The 17,305-nt window shown below is 43.0% G+C and overlaps 1 protein-coding gene across 3 annotated transcripts in view; it reads right to left on the bottom strand.

Moving 5' to 3' along the window:
• DTD1 (D-aminoacyl-tRNA deacylase 1) overlaps positions 1-17,305 on the bottom strand; it is a 231,145-nt gene that overhangs the window by 118,664 nt on the left and 95,176 nt on the right. The window lies entirely within an intron of this gene.

Genomic DNA, 17,305 nt, shown 5'->3' with positions numbered 1-17,305 from the left:
CTGCTAGGCAAGACTCAGTACAGAAACCCTTGGCATGCCAAGCTGCTGGGGACAATTAAAATAACTTCCATTTGAGGTGAGAAGGCCATAGGTTCAACAGTGATGCTAGAAATGGATGCAATGGCTCATCTGCACCTCAGGGGGAAAGGCCAGAGTACAGGATGAGTGTGCTAACAGAGCAAAAGCAAGCTCTAGCCCGGGGTGCTCAATCACTGTTGGCCACTAATCCTGTTTTCATTACTACTAAGATGTTGATAACGGGCCCTGGCTACAGATGAGAAATAGGAGGCCAGTGAAGAGGGGAAGGTTCTAACAGGCCAAGTGTGACAAATTCTGTATTTGACAGGACTAGTAAAGAAAGCAGCAAAGCAAATGCCAAGACTGCCAAACTTCCAGGCAGGACTATCTGCCCTCCAGTATAAGGCAGGTCCAAAGCTTAGAGTGTGGTTGGAAGTACCAAAGACAGATCCTTTGCCTGCTGAACCCAAACACAGCTGATTTACCCCAGAGCTGTGCCTTCCACGCTGTGACCAAAGGCTCATGAGAAGTGGCTTCAGAAACCTTCCCACACTCCTGCGGATACAGTTCTAAGTTCTCTATTGCCTTAGTACACCAGCCCCCACCACAGGCCAAATTACAACTAATTTGGAGTTATTTTAATACTCAGGATAATTATGTGTCTACTAAAGGGTCCCCAACCAACAAAGCATGAAAGCAAGTGTTCTGTGGTCTACTCTTTCCTGACTTAGATAAAAAGGAAGAAGCCCAGCACCCTTGAGCAGCCACACCTCTCGTGGACATTCTGTGCCAGTGGTAGACTCAGGACCTCCAAGATGCTTGTTAGCCAGAACTCAGAAGGAAACTACCTGAAAACGAGGAGCCACAGCTGCAAAAAATGTTTGATTCAATAATATTAGAACTGAGAAGAAAACTTTCTAGCGACCTCATACTTAGTTACAAAGGAAATAGAAATCTGGGTAAGGGCAAGTTATCCAGACACAAAAGGGCACCAGACCCCAGAGAATCACACCTCAGAATAATTAACAGAAGGCACAATTCCTAAGCCACAAATGGAGCAAAGGCTGCCACAAGCACACACTCAAGAGAGAACTTTGTCGGGCCACACTCAAGAGAGCTTGGCCAACAGGAGTGGATCAAGGTGACTTGACCTAATAAGGGGTCTACGAATGGTATCACTGTACCTATACCCAGCCTCAGCTTTCTCAAGTCTAAACAAAGCAGAATTCAGTTGTCACTCTTCGGGGCTCATTTCTTCACTCCAAATTCTCTACAAAGATATAACTGTTCACTCTTTTTTGTGTGTGCTGTTAGGAACTGACATCACTGTTTACAATTTATATATTTAACATTCTAGCATCCCATAAGCAGAAATTATATATATGTATATATATATATACATATATATATCTTTAACTCAAAACATCTTGCCAAAACATATCCTACAATCAGGTAGCACTCAACACTCATTTCAATAGCAATACACAAAATGTGTTTTTACGTTTCAAAACATAATTCAAAAAATAGATAATAAAAACATACAGACATCTGGTATCTTAAAAAATATAAACACATGGACAAACATATGTTGCTTGATTCAACAGGATTACAAGAACCAAGTAAAGACATTTCTAGTACCTTCAGGACAGTGTTTAAAAGTAATGCCCTGAGAGACTCAGAAATAAAGCTCCCAGAAGAGAGCAACATGGAACAACAAGCCACTAAGACACCTCCAGACATCGTGCCAGGCTGTCTTATCCGAGGCAACTCCGAGGAGGATGAGAGTTTCCCTCCCCGCCCCCACAGAGCCCCAGTAGTCAAAATCCTCCAGAACTCAGTTGTCACCATGCTCAAAGCCACTATCCATAGGCTCCAGTGAGTTTCACCCATGAGTGAATCTGCTGTATCACCGTATTCTAAATTTTAGAATTCCTGGAATGTGTGGCCTCAAGACCTCTCATACTCTACAACACTAATGTGTCAAGAGATATAAAGGGCACTGGTTGAACTCTACAAGAAAAAAAATCCAACCCCATCAGAAAATGGAGTGATGAAATGAACAGAAGCTTTCTCAAAGAAAAAATTTGAATGGCCAAAAGGCACATGAAAAAATGCTCTTCATCACTAATCATCAGGGAGATGCAGATCAAAACAACAACGAGATACCATCTCACACCACAGAGACTGGCACACATCCAAAGAACAAAAACAACCAGTACTGGCGTGGAATTCGAGGAGAAAGGGACTCTCCTTCGCTGTTGTTGGAAATGTCGATTAATCCAGCCTTTTTGGAAAACAATATGAAAGTTTCTCAAAAAACTAGAAATTGAGCTCCCATTTGACCGAGCAATACCACTTCTGGGAATCTATCCTGGGGGCCCAAAAGCACACAGCAGAAACGCCATCTGCTCTCCTATGTTCATTGCAGCACCATTCACCATAGCCAGAATCTGGAAACAACCTGAGTGCCCAAGAACAGATGACTGGATAAAGAAACTATGGTACATCTATGCAATGGAATACTATGCAGCTTTCAGGAAAAAAGAAGTCATGAAATTTGCCTATATATGGATGGACATGGAGAGTATCATGCTGAGTGAACTGAGACAGAAGAGGAGGGACAAATATAGAATGACTGCACTCATTTGGGGTATATAAAAAAATGTATATAGTAGAAGACTAATATCCATGGCCAAGGAAAACGGGCTAGGAACACTGGTCGATGGTTGGAACTAACCACTTGTGCATGTGGGGCTGAGGATAGATAAGATAGAGAAGAGATCATTATGACAATAATAGTAGAAATGATCATGCTGAATATAATCTGAGGGTTAAAAGTGGGTAAAGGGATATTCTTGATAACCTTTCGGTATCAATATTGCAAACCACAACAACCAAAAGGAGAGAGACAGAGAGAAAGACAAAAGCAGGGGGCTGGAGTGATAGCAAAGCGGATAGGGCATTTGCCTTGCATGCAGCCAACCCGGGTTCGAATCCCAGCATCCCATATGGTCCCCCGAGCACCACCAGGAGTGATTCCTGAGTGCAGAGCCAGGAATAACCCCTGTGCATCGCTGGGTGTGACCCAAAAAGGAAAAAAAAAAAAGAATGACAAAAGCATCTGCCATGGAGGCAGGTGGGGGTTGGGGGGGTAGTGAGGGGTAATGGGAAGGAACCTGGGTGCTGGGAAATAAATGTACATTGGTGGAGGGATGGGTGTTGGAATACTGTATGACTGAAATCCAATCCAATCTTCAGCTTTGTACTGGAGATTCAATTTAAAAAAAAAAAAATGGTTCAACAAAAAAGCTTTAAAAAAGGAGTAGCACACAACATTTGATGGGGTTTAAAGTAGAAGGCAACCAATTTCATGGGGGAAAAATATGTGTGTATATATATATATATTATCGCTTGTATCACTTCACTTGTCATCCCATTGCTCATCAATTTGCTCAAGTGGGCGCCAGTAACATCTCCATTCATCCCTGTTGCATGCTAGTGTAGCCCAGTGGAGTCTGCTCATTCCAGGAACACGAAGAGCATCAAACCGTTCACTCAGGGCCTTGACGAAAAAGTCTGACCATCTCATTGGTGGGCGGCCAGGCATTCTTTTGACGTCCCATGGAATCCAGTTGGTAATATATATAATATGTAATATATATGTATATATATGCAAATATGAGCACACAAGGCTCATGTTAGTAATCTCTTATACAAGGGCTTACACACTTTGTTAATAATCTCTATTGTGAGCTGAATTATTGTGAACAACTTTATAAAAATGTTAGTAATCTCTTATACAAGCAGTCTCCACACACTTTGCTCTAAGGAAACATTATTGGACCATTTTTAGCAGGTTATTCATAACAAGCCATACAAAATTAATTGTTTCAGTTCTGTTTGGGGGGCAAGGTTTGGGATTTAGGGTAGAAATATTCTAAATATGGGGGTGGGAAGGTGCAATGATAGTGGGACTAATGTGTGAATATTAAATGTAATGAATTATTGTGAACAACTTTATAAAAATAAAATTAAATTTTAAAAAGTGATGACCTCGCAGCACTGTTTACAATAGCCAGAATCTGGAAAAAACCCAAGTGCCCTAGAACAGATGACTGGTTGAAGAAACTTTGGTACATCTATACAATGGAATACTATGCAGCTGTTAGAAAAAATGAGGTCATGAAGTTTGCATATAAGTGGATCAGCATGGAAAGTACCATGCTAAGTGAAATGAGTCAGAAAGAGAGAGACAGACATAAAAAGATTTGCACTCATCTGTGGAATATAGAATAATAGACTAGGAGACTAACACCCAAGAATAGTATAAATAAGTACCAGGAGGTTGACTCCATGGCTTGGAGGCTGGTCTCTCATTCTGGGCAACTCAGAGAAGGGAACACCAAGTAAAATGTGGTCGGAGGTCATGCGGGGGAAGGGTGATACATGCCGAATGTAAACTAGAGACTGAACGCAATGGCCACACAACACCTTTATTGCAAACCACAACACCTAATCAGAGAGAGAGAACAAAAGGGAATACCCTGCCATAGTGGCAGTGTGGGGTGGGGGGAGACGGGACTGGGGAGGGTGGGAGGGATGTTGGGTTTACTGGTGGTAGAGAATGGGCACTGGTGAAGGAATGGGTTCTCGAACTTTGTATGGGGAAAACATGAGCACAAAAATGTATAAATCTGTAACTGTACCCTCACGGTGATTCACTAATTAAAAATAAATAAATTATTTAAAAATAATAATAAAAATAAAATTATGTTCTAACATTAAAAAAAAGTGATGACCTCTTTTTGCTTATGAAACAAGGATTAGCAACATTTATTAACTGTACACATAGGCAGATATTTTAGTGACTTGGTCTGGCACATTTGTACCTGGCAAACATTTCTTATTTGGGCTATACAAATGAATCTGGTCTAAGGCACCAAGTTATGCACTTCCCATGTCTCTACTGAGGCCTTCTACAGATCAAGAGCTGGGCATGCCTGATGCCAAACAACAGGCAGCCCTTTCCAGAAGAACCATAGGCAGCCTCAACCCCTGGGACAAAGGAAGGGCACGCAGAGAAAAGCACAGCAGAGGGGGGTGGGGGGAGGTTTACTGTGGTTCTTGGTGGTGGAATATGTGCACTGGTGAAGGGATGGGTGTTTGAGCATTGTGTAAGTGAGACTTAAGCTTTGTAACTTTCCACATGGTGATTCAATAAAAAAGAAAAAAGAAAAGAAAAGAAAAGAAAAGAAAAGAAAAGAAAAGAAAAGAAAAGAAAAGAAAAGAAAAGAAAAGAAAAGAAAAGAAAAGAAAAGAAAAGAAAAGAAAAGAAAAGCACAGCAGAACCGGGTGTGCAGGAGGCTTCCTATGAAGATTGGACAGGAGCTCTCTAAGGCCACAAAACCACATGGCATGGCCCTGCTATGTGACAGGAATGCTTCTTCTTGGCTACTTACAACCCATCTGCCTGTACGGCCCATATAGGATATTATAAATACCCAAAGGGGCCCTGGAGAAAAAGGCTTTCAACCCCTTGTTTAGGAAAAATTGTTTTGGTAAAACATGGCAAGTGACTGATGCTGCTGACACAGATGGTGATAGGCAGTTTAGGAAAGGAAGAGGGTTCATGTCACAACTGCTGAGGACCATCTAAATGCCTTCATTCAATGGACAAACTTTTAATTCAACACCTGCTCTATGTCAGGCAGGATCGCACCTTCAAATGGCACAGATTCCCTGCAAGTGCCATCTGTTCAATGAGCTGATAAGAAGGCAGCAGTCAGTTCCCCTGGCAGCAACCTCCCCACACCTGTCCTATCAACAGGACCCTTGAGACAAAGAGGGTCTGAAGGCAACGCATCTCTTGCCCAGGCAGACGTGAGCCATCTTTGAACTCCAGCCCTTGACACTTCCTGGAACACCTGCTGCAGTCGCTGCCGAGACCCAGCCTTGATGTGCAGGAGCTGCTGAGAGCAAACATCAAGGTAACAGTGCTATGCAACCGCTCTCTTCACGAAACACAGCACCACCTGATGGGCTAGATGCACCCTGAGGAAATGCAAGGGCTGTTTTTCCCTAGGAAGACTACACACACCTCCTCAGCACTGCCACTTCCACAGCCCTCCATTTCCTCCCTCTCTGTTAGCTTTCTCTCACACCTGTTAGATGCTGGGCCCAAGCAGTCACAAGAGCCTCACTCTGCCAAGTCAGCTGGAATCCATGTGTTTGTTGCTGCTTCAGCCGCCTGGGGCTGCGTAAAGGAACATCGGGGTCCTTCTTCCCTGCCCTCCCACGAACCACACTTGGAACTTCAGCACAAATCTCCTGTTTCCTTCAACTCTGGATTTCATTTATAGGAGTTGGAAACTAATGTATTTTCTGGCTCATGTAATGAGCAAAAGCCTTTGATTAAACACACACTAATTCATTTTTGAGACAAACAAAACAAAACTATTTTTTCATGTTGGATCTTATATTTTTCAGTATTGGGGGGGGGGTCAAACCCAGGACCTCATATATGCAAAGAATGCACTCTACCCTTGAGATATACCCCAGTCCCTTCATGCTATTTTAAATGAAAATCAAGTATACAAAATGCATCACTGAAGCATACCTCTGCTAAAAGAACAAAAAGTGGGAAGAAACCTGAATCAACAAGAGAAGAAGAGTCCAACAAAAAAGCAAATTCATTGGCCAATTTTTCTTGGAGAAGAATTTCAAATAGGTTTACCTGATTTTACAAAATTAAACTTGAAGCTCAGATATCTCAAGGGACATATGAACACTATGAGAAACAATTGTTCTGAAAATCAAATTCATTTGAATACTCTGAAACTCAAGGAAGAATATGGAGTCCCAGGGCTGGAGTGATAGCACAGCGGGTAGGGCATTTGCTTTGCACGCGGCCAACCCGGGTTCAATTCCCAGCATCCCATATGGTCCCCTGAGCACCGCCAGGAGTGATTCCTGAGTGCAAAGCCAGGAATAACCCCTGTGCATTGCCGGGTGTGACCCAAAAAAAAAAAAAAAAGAATATGGAGTCCCATGGTGGTCACAAACTTTCAGAAGAAAAGCCCAGGGCACATGGCGGGCAGAGACGGTTTGTCCCTTCCTGTCTCCCCGCCCCTTTGGGGTCCTGGCTGTCACACCCACAAACTGCCTCTGGGCCATAGTTAAGCTCACTACTAACCTTGATCCAGAGACTCACATGAGTCTCAAAATGGATTATCTCCCTACAGTAATGTCTCTGGACCCCAATCATTTACATATTTGGGATTTCAGGAGCACATGGCTGCACAACCTCTCATGATCACAAATCACAAATCACCAAATCCCGTTAATCGTCGATTTCTCGAGCGGGCTCAGTAACCTCTCCATTCATCCTTTCCCTGAAATTTTAGAAGTCTCCTGACTCGGCCCTCCCAACAATGTCGCACTGGAAGCTCTTTCAGGGTCAGGAGAATGAGATCCAGCTTGTTACTGGCTTTAGCATATGAATACACCATGGGAAGCTTGCAAGGCTGTCCCATGTGGGCAGGAAACTCTCAGAAGCTTGCTAGTTTCTCCGAGGGAGAAGTAGGCTACAAGATATCGCGTGCCACTCGGCCACGCGGCCACGCGCTTCTGGGAGCTTGCTTTTAAGTCTCTGGATGTTGGCTGTTGATGGGATTACACACACTTGGGTTCTTCTGCGAGTACCTTCATGCATGAGGCCTGTCCGAACGTGTGGAGAAGGGCCTCCAGCATGGCTGTGGCCAGGTTCCAGTGCTCTTCGGCCACCGGGAGCTCTTCTCGGGGCGAGGAGGAAAGCTGGAGCCCATCGCCTCCAAGGGGCCCTGGGGAAGACAGCCAGGCGTGCGGGCAAGAGACTCTCTGCATCGCTCTCTTCTGGGAGTTTGCTTTTAAGTCTTTGGATGTTGGCCGTTAATGGGATTACACACACCTGGGTTCCTCTGCGGGTACCTTCATGTGTGAGGCCTGTCTGAACGTGTGGAGAGGGGCCTCGAGCATGGCTGTGGCCAGGTTCCAGTGCTCTTCGGCCATTGGGAGCTGTGCTCAGGGCAGGGAGGGAAGCTGGAGCCCATGGCCTCCGAGGGGCCCCGGAGAAGACAGCCAAGCGTGCAGGTAAGAGACTCTCTGATATTCATGAATTATTTAGAATCTGTCTGTGGCACGCAGGCTTGAGCAGTGGTGGGAAAATTTAAAATAATGGTGGTGGGAAGGTGTAATGGTGGTGGGAAGGCTTAGTGGTGGTGGTATTGGTGTTGATATATTGAATGTAATAAATTAATGTGAAGAACCTTGTGAAAATAAAATTTTTAAGTTTTTTTAAAAAGATATATGGAGAGTTCCACTTCTGGAAAATGGTGCTTCATTCCCAAACTTCTTCAAGAATAAATTATTCAGGGATTTACTACCAAAGAACAGAATAAAGAAAGGGGAAAACAGTAACAGCAGTAGAAAGACCTGGCAACGCTCCACTACCCGGAAGACAAGGTTGACATTGCTGAGCATCAAGCGTGCTCTCAGGTGCAATGGGCAGAGAAGGGCACTTTGGCTCTTGCCCACAATCCAGAGCCCTGGTCTAGCCGACACAGAAGCTGGTGCAAGAGCAAGAAACCCAGACTTGGGGGCATGCTACAGGTTCCTGGCCAATTCAAGATGCCAAAGTCATGAGATATGTTTCTTTCATCTTCTGTTAAGTGAGGAAATACTGGTAAAATGATTGAGACAAGGAAATACAATGGTGATACCCTGAGCTGATTCTGAAACAGAAACAGGTCATAAATGCAAAAAACAGTGAAATATAAATAAAGTTCTGAATTTCATTAATAGTACTGCCCTAATGTCAGTCTTAATTTTGACAAATGTGTCATGAAAATCTTAGAAGTCAACAATGGGATATGCTAGAGATGGTATTGGGAAACTATCTGCATTCCTGGTAATGTCTTATTCAAAAATTAAGAATTTACTTTTAAGGAAGAAGACAGTATCAAGGAACTGCTTCAAAACACACTGTTACCTTTACACACAGCCTTCCAGTCTGGGATACATCCCTAGAGCACCCCAAGACTCTTGGGACAGGCCAATGTCTAAGCAGCGGAACTGCCAGAGACAGCACAGCTCACTGTTGCAACCCTGAGTGGTTAAGATCTTGGCTTGGATCAAAACAAGCACCAAGTACGAGAGTCAGTAAGAGAGAACATGAGCAGAGAATCGCACCAAACGTCCTGAGATTGTAAACAGACACTTCCAGAGAAAAGCCTGAAGCTGAAGCACCTCCTAGCTCATATCTGCATTAGGAAACACATATTTGAGAAGTTGAAAAAGTCTACCCACAGTTTCAGTGTAGTGTCCACTGATAAACTTCCCCATAAGTAAAAGCTCCAGGGACTGGAGATTGGCTCAACAGGTTGAGTGCAGGTTCTGCATGCAGGAAGCCAGGTTATATCCCCACTACAGCAGGTCCCCAAACACCAAAAGGCAACCCCTGATCACCCCCAGGAATGGCCCCAAGACAAAAATAAATTAATTAAAATGCTCATGGCTATCCAGTGATGATGTTGATATATAATCAAATACAAGAAACTAACACTAAGCAATTGTTATGCATGAAGCGCATCAAAAGATTTCTAAAATCTCAAACGTACACATTTAAAAAAAAAAAAAAAAAAGCATGAAAACCAAGACACTGTTCCAGACTGATGAAAGCCAAAGGGACACAGATTAATGACATCCCAAACTGGATCCTAGAATAGAGAGGGGAACCAGGGGAAGAAGTAAAACAAGGGTTGAAGAGTCCTTCCTGTGTACCGGTGATGTCTTAGTTGCGATGCATCACTTAAGATGCTACCATCAGGAGACTCTGCAGAATGTACAGAAACATTAATATTTTTGTGACTGTTCTGTAAATCTAAAATTATTTCAAAATAAAAAGCTTAAAAAGATACATTTTTCAAGTAACATGCAAGAGGTTATAAAAATAAATCCTGTGGACCAGATGCATTCTTTTGTTAAGCTATTTCAAAGTTATTGAAAAGACTCTGAAAAGTGACTTTGATTCCATTTTTCACACTTCAGACTACAAAGTGGCCATGCAAACAAAAGCTGCAAAGGATGGCTCCTCATCAAAGACGAGAGGCTGATGCTCTTCAGGAACAGAGACGGACACTAAGAACATTTCACTTTGTTATCAAAGCTACCTGGCACACTTTTAACTTGGGAGCATAACTTAAAGAATATTTATAACCAAGATGGATAAGCTAAGTTCTACCTAGAACTCCATTTATTATGAGGGCCCATAAATGTAGGGATAATGGTAGCCCTTGGAGTCCTGGCCAAGAACCCTATTGGGAAAGCATCTTCAGCCTGTGTTGACCCGTCGTATGTAATATAGGAAATGGGGAAGGCAAAGAACCCTCCATGTCAAACACTGGACCGAAGGGTGGCTTTAAAGGGACTGACCATCTGCTCTCAGAAGAACCACCCCTAATTCCTGCAAGTAACATGAATGCAGACCTAAATCCAGGGCCAGCAATCTGACACCATGAGGGATCCCTGAGGAGAGAGTCCCCATAGGTCATATAGGGCAAATATGGGAGCTGCCACCAGAAGGCTAAGTGGCACTCGGCCAGCATCGGTCTCTGTAGATGGTGCTATCAGCAATGTCAATGTCCCTGTAAAAGCTGCCCTGTACAGGAGCTGAGAGCTCAACATGCTGAGCATGTGCTCTGTGCCAAGAATAGCCAGGAGCACCACTGGACGTGGCCCTGTCAAAACAAACAATGGGAGAACACACTGGCACAACTTCTAAAACCCCTCAGGACCAGTTTTTCAGTGATCAACAATTCCACTGATAAAAAAAGATCAGAGGCATGTACCCCCCATAATGCATTCACTTACAAATTAGATATATTACTCTCGTCCTAACAACACCATTAAACAGCTCTAATAATTAACAGTTTTTTCCTGATATACCAATATGAGCACCAAGATGTGGCTCAGTGTTAGAGTACTTCCCTCCATATGAGAGGTCCTGAGTTCAAACCCCTAACACTGACCATATAATCACATGCAATCTCTAGTACAGCAACAAACGCCACAATGGAGGGCAGACTCCTCACCACAACAACAACAAAAAAAACTTAATGAGCTGCATACAAATAAGAGTCATACATTACTCTGAGAAAGACAGGTGGATGGATGACCAGTAGGCACATGAGAAAAAGCTTAGCATCACTTATCATCAGAGAAATCCAAATCAAGACAACACTGAGATATCATCGCACACCAGTGAGAATGGCACACATCTAAAATAGTGGGAACAATCTGTGATGGCAGGGATGTAATGAAAAAGGAACCCTCATCCACTGCTGGTGGGAATGTTGCCTGGTAGTACCCCTGCAGGAAACAGTATAGAATGTACTCAGTAAACTTAACATTGAACTGGCATTTGAACCAGAAATTCCACCTCTGCGCATCTACCTCCAGGACATAAAAACACTCTCAAAAGGACATATGCACACCATAACTCATTGCTGCACTCAGTATAACAGTTAAGAAGTGGTGTCCAAAGACAAGTGAATGGATTATGAAGATATGGTATATATACACAATGCAACATTATTTAGCTGCAAGGAATGATGAAATCATGCAACTTGCTGCAATCTGGTTGGAACTAGAAGATACCATGTTGCGTGAAGTAAGCCAGAAGAAGAAAGACAAATGGGATAAACTCACTCATCTGTGGTATAGAGAATACTAGACGAGGAAATGTATTGTAGTAAAGGGGGATGCCTAGATGACCCCTTACCCCAATGTTTAGAAGGACAGAGAAGGAAAGGTATCAAGGGGAGAAGGGGATGAAGAAGATAACAGAAAGTAATGGGTGAACAGACATCAGGGCTTCAATTATACTGGTGATAAGAGTGAGTTATCACTCACCATATATCCAAAACACAGAGTCAAAGAAACTGAAAATGTAAGATCCACTGAAACTTTGTAACGTGCCTGTCAAGTTGACAGGTGAGGATTTTGGGGTGGGATTTGGTGTGGAGAGGGACTAAGGGAACACTGGTGGAGAGAAGTTGACACCAGTTGCAAGACTGGTGTTGAAATCTTATATGCCTTGGGGCTGGAGCAATAGCACAGTGGGTAGGGTGTTTGCCTTGCACGCGGCTGACCCGGGTTCAAATCCCAGCATCCCATATGGTCCCCAGAGCACCGCCAGGAGTAATTCCTGAGTGCATGAGCCAGGAGTAAACCCTGTGCATCGCTGTGTGTGATCCAAAAAAAAAAAAATCTTATATGCCTAAAACACAACTATCAATAACTGTTAATCACAGATATTTAATTTTTTTAAAAAAAGAAAATAACAAATGAGAGTCCTCATACTAATTTCTCTTCCTTCAAACGATTAGGAATCTCCTTTAAGGAGACAGATTAGGTGACAAGTGGGAACATAATGCAGCCCAAGATGTCCCAGAGAGGAAAGGCCTGGAGGAAAGGACACCACCAGGGGGCTGGAGCGATAGTACAGTGGGTAGGGCGTTTGCCTTACACGCGGCCAACCCTGGTTTGATTACAAGCATCCCATATGGTCCCCCAAGAACCACCAGGAGCAATTCCTGAGCTCAGAGCCAGGAGTAACCCCTAAGCATCACTGGGTGTGACCCAAAAAGCAAAAAAAAAAAAAAGAGGACACCACCAGTACTGGAATCCCATGCCTGCCTCCCAACCACTGCCCTTCCATTCCACATTTCTACCAGTTATCAACTGAAAACTATCAAAGTAAGCATGCTATTTCCCTGCCTTCAATCCTATAGGGCTCGCCAAAGTTTGCAGATTTTTTGAATGTGCTGAAAACAGTGTCCAATGCCTAATACCGCGCTCCTCAGCCAAATCAACTCCTTCCAATAACAGCTGGTAGCAGCTGTGCCAAGCAGCGTGCAGATTCCAAACCCTGCAATGTGCAGCAGCTGCCGCCATGAGAGCCTGGAGAACTCTTACTTCCCAGTAGCCAAGTCTTTCTGTAGGCTCCACCTCTCTCCCAGTGGCTAAGAATGACCCTGAATGAAGGACACAAAGAGAGCATGGGCTTCTGAGGCTAGACCATAGAAGGCCCCAGAGCTTCTGCCATGTTACCTAGAAGCTTTCTCCAGGGAAGCCAACAGCTTGTAGTAACGACATTCAGAAGTCTTGGAGACGGTGTCAATAGATGTCTAAGGCCTATCGACCTGTCGCCATGTGGCTGAGCCTTGGAAGCAGACCCTCAGCTGACTACGGCCAGGGAAACCTTGAGTGCAAGTTCATGTGAGACTCTGCCACACCAGCCATACTACTCCTAAGCTCCTGATGCTCCAAACCATGTAAAGTAACAAGTTATGCTGTTATTTTAAGCAAGTTAAAGTGAGCAGTTCCACTGACCATCAACAAGTAATAAACGATGTTCATTTTCCCTCCATGCCTCTCATGTCTCTGCAAAGGCATATCCCTCAGTCAAGAATGTTCTATGGCTTCTGTTTTATCCAGACATCAATTCCTCCTTGTCTTTTATTCCTCCCTTTTCTTTTTTTTCTTCCTTTCTTTCCTCTCTCTCTTTCACACACACTACAGGTGTCCTGCCACAACAGGCTGAGACGTTCCTATCTTAGAGAAACCCTTAGAGTAAGAATCAGCCGCTTCTCTCTCCTGGACCAGCTGTAGGGAAGGTGCCCTGCACGGACTCTCCCACCACACAGAGCTGCTGGAGCAACATGTTCCCGGCACCGCCGCACTCTGGCGCCTTCAATGCACACTGCCCTGCAGGCCGACTGCTCACCCACACTCACCACAAACTCCCCCCGTGTCCTTGAGTACATCCCCTGAGTGGAGGGCACCCACAACCCCTGAGAGCCAGTGGCCAGGGTGGTCTACAGCTGCTCCCAAGTATTAAGCAGAACTCCAGCAGTATTAGGGGCCACTTACAAAGAAGTCCTGAGGAGCCACACTTGAAGTCTGCAGGTGACTCCTGTGTCATATGTACAAGGTGTTTACAGTCTTGAATTTCTTTTTATCTGGCTCAAATAATTCACAGGGAAAATAGTTTTAATAGAAGAAGAACATACGAAAAATGAACTCAGATCACAGAAACAATTCTGTTCTGAAATTCCTCAAAAAACAAAAATACTGTGACTCACTAATCAACTGAACAACGCATTTTGATGGGACTAGAGACCAAGGTACTGATTAATCAAGTTGTCTAGAGACTTTCGGTGAAACTATTCTCCCAAAACGGACCATGGTAAACAGACTTCTTCGGGCACCGCCCTATTAAAACCTTGTTGCAGGCAAAGCCATTCTTCAGATGGGTGAGCAATGCCCAAATGCCTTTCTGCCCTGAGTCATATGACGCAGGCCCAGGCTTTGGTGAGGCCAGGACCACTGGCAGAGTCAGGACACATCACTCCTGTCTGAGCACAATCCCTGCCCCTTGCCCTGGACCTTTATTCCCCTTTCCCAGGACACAATGAAAGCAATTAAAAAATAAATTAAAAAACTTAAAAAGACTTCAAGAGCCATAAAAATAAAGCTAATTTATCAGCAATTTAGACTCCCTGAATAACAGAATTACCTGAAGCAGCTGTATCAGTTCAACAAAGTGACAAAAAAGTAAGTACTGACCACATGGCTGTTTTCTATGTTTTATATTTTTTCCCTTATTAGCTATTTAAAAAAAAAGTTTTAATAACCGTGTCACCGTGAGATAGTTAAATTTTTTGTTTTAAAGGAAAACTGAGAGGGAGGGAGAGGAGGAGAGGGGAGGGAGAGAAGGAAGGACCCACAAAAAGGGTGAAGGGTCTTGACTTGTACTAAAATGTCAGTACAAACAGGTTAGCTTCATTCTTTGTTTGGGGGGGGGGGTGCTACACCCAGTGGTGCTCAGGGTTATTCTTGGTTCTGCACTTGGGGATCATTCCTGGCACCCTTTGGAGACTATATGGGGTGCCAGGTTTCAAACCCAATTTGGCCTCATGCAAAACAAGTGTCCTGCCTGCTGTACTACCACTCTGTCCCCAGTTTCATTATATTTAAATGGAGAACAATATCCTGTGCTGTGTATTCGATAGGTTGTCTAACTTTTCTACTCCTTACATATGGCTGCTTCCATAATACAGTAGAGAGCAGGACATATTCATGCATATACCTACACACTTCTGAAGGAGAAGCTTGAAGAAATGGCATTTATTCCAGGAAACAGCCAAACAAAGCGCCACAGCCATGGCCTGTACACAGGATACCCCAAAATTATTCCTCTTCTGTACTGATAATCTCAGAGACCGAATGACGGGAACATGGTACCCTGTGAGATAATTTTCTCTGTGTGAGTTTGCAATTTTCTCTGATACAGCTTTATAAATGCATCTCAGGAAAAAAATAACTACATAATTAAAACCCTTGCAATAAACAGAAATTATTACACCCACTAATGAGGCAAGCCTCACTATGCCAGGAAGAAAAGCAATTGGTCTAATACATCATGGTTAGAAAACCCTGCTAACCGGTTAATTCATTATTCTACTATAATTATTCACATAAATTCAGTGGTAATTGAAGCTATTTGTATCTAGATTAAGAGAGTTCATGACCTTCTTTGAAAAATAAAAATATTGAGTAAAAAGCATTCCTGAAGGACTCCTATTTCCTAGCCTATATTACAGACCCCAAACCTCAGAGTTCTTGTTTTGTTGATACTGGAATTAAATTTAAATGGAATTTAAATTTATCATAAACATAGCTAAACTTTCTACTAACCAAGAACACTAAATGAAACAACTTTGTATCTTAAATGATACATTAAAATAAAATACAGAAGCATAATCCATAATGTTACATTTCCAAGCTATGAATTTTTTGAATAACATGATCCCACAAACAATAAACATTCTCAATACTGATTAAAATATTCATTGTATTCAAAACAGGATATTCTCTTAACATTGTACCATACTTTTATTTGCATATGTATAAAACTAAAAATTAAGCCTTCATTAATTCAACCTTTTATTCAGCAAAACTTCTAAGAGGTTTAGCTTTATTCAGTTCTCTGTGTGTAATGTCAGCACCTGCACAATAAATAAAAATTTTATTTTGTTTTGTTGCCATGCTCTCTCTGGCAATAAGCATGGCAACAAAACATGAGTATGCCCAAAATGCTCAGGGGTTACTCCTGACTCTGCATTCAGGAATCACTCCTGGCGGAGTGCAGGGAACCATATGGGGTGCCAGGAATCAAACCCAAGGTGGCCACACACAAGGCAAGCACTTTTACCCACTGTGCTACTGCTCTGGCCCAAATTCTCTCTCTTATATGTTCGATATAAATAAACACAGTAAGGGAACAACAAATAGTCAAAGTCATTCAAACTGGAAATTTGTCTACAAATTCTCCCCCCACCCCACCACACCGTGTAATCCCATCAACAGCTAAGATCCAGAGACTATAAAACAAAGCTATAAAACAAAGCTCCCCGAAGACCTCTTATTGTCTAGTTCTCCCTCTCAGAGAACCCAGCAAACTATCGAGAGTGTCTTGCCCACACAGCAGAGCCTTGCAAGCTCCCCATGCCATATTCGATATGCCAAAAACAGTAACAATAATGGGTCTCATTCCCCTGACCCTGAAAGAACTTCCAATGCGGCACCGTTGGGAAGGACGAGTAAAGAGAGGCTGCTAAAATCTCAGAGCTAGGACGAATGGAGACATTACTGGCGCCCACTTGAGCAAATCAATGAACAATAGGATGACAGTGATAGAGTGATATATACACATACAAAGCTCAACCTTTAACAAACATGATAGTAATCTCTTATACAAGGGCTTAATGGCTCCAGGATGAAATACAACAACCTTCACACACTTTCCTATAAGGAAACTTTATTGGACCATTTTTAGCAGTTATTTATAACAAGCAATACAAAATTAATTTTTTCAGTTCTGTTTTGGAGCACAGTTTCACCTTTGGGGTGGAAGCATTCAAAATATGGAGGTGGGAAGGTGTAATGATGGTGGGATTGGTTTCCAAATATTAAATGTAATGAATTATTGTGAACAACTCTATAAAAATATTTTTTTGTTAAAAGCAGACACTGCTTCTAACCCTGGAATAATATGTTGTTCTGAATACAGATCACGTGATCTCCAGAGCTTTGGCCTAGAGAAATACATCTGAGTGTAAACTTTGAAGAATAGCTCTGCAAGCAGGTACTGTGTGAGTTTCGCCAACCAAAGAAAAGGAACACATCT

The sequence above is a fragment of the Sorex araneus genome, chromosome 3 (assembly GCF_027595985.1).
Source record: "Sorex araneus isolate mSorAra2 chromosome 3, mSorAra2.pri, whole genome shotgun sequence".
Taxonomy (NCBI): Eukaryota; Metazoa; Chordata; class Mammalia; order Eulipotyphla; family Soricidae; genus Sorex; species Sorex araneus.
This window is presented reverse-complemented; position numbering and strand designations above follow the sequence as displayed.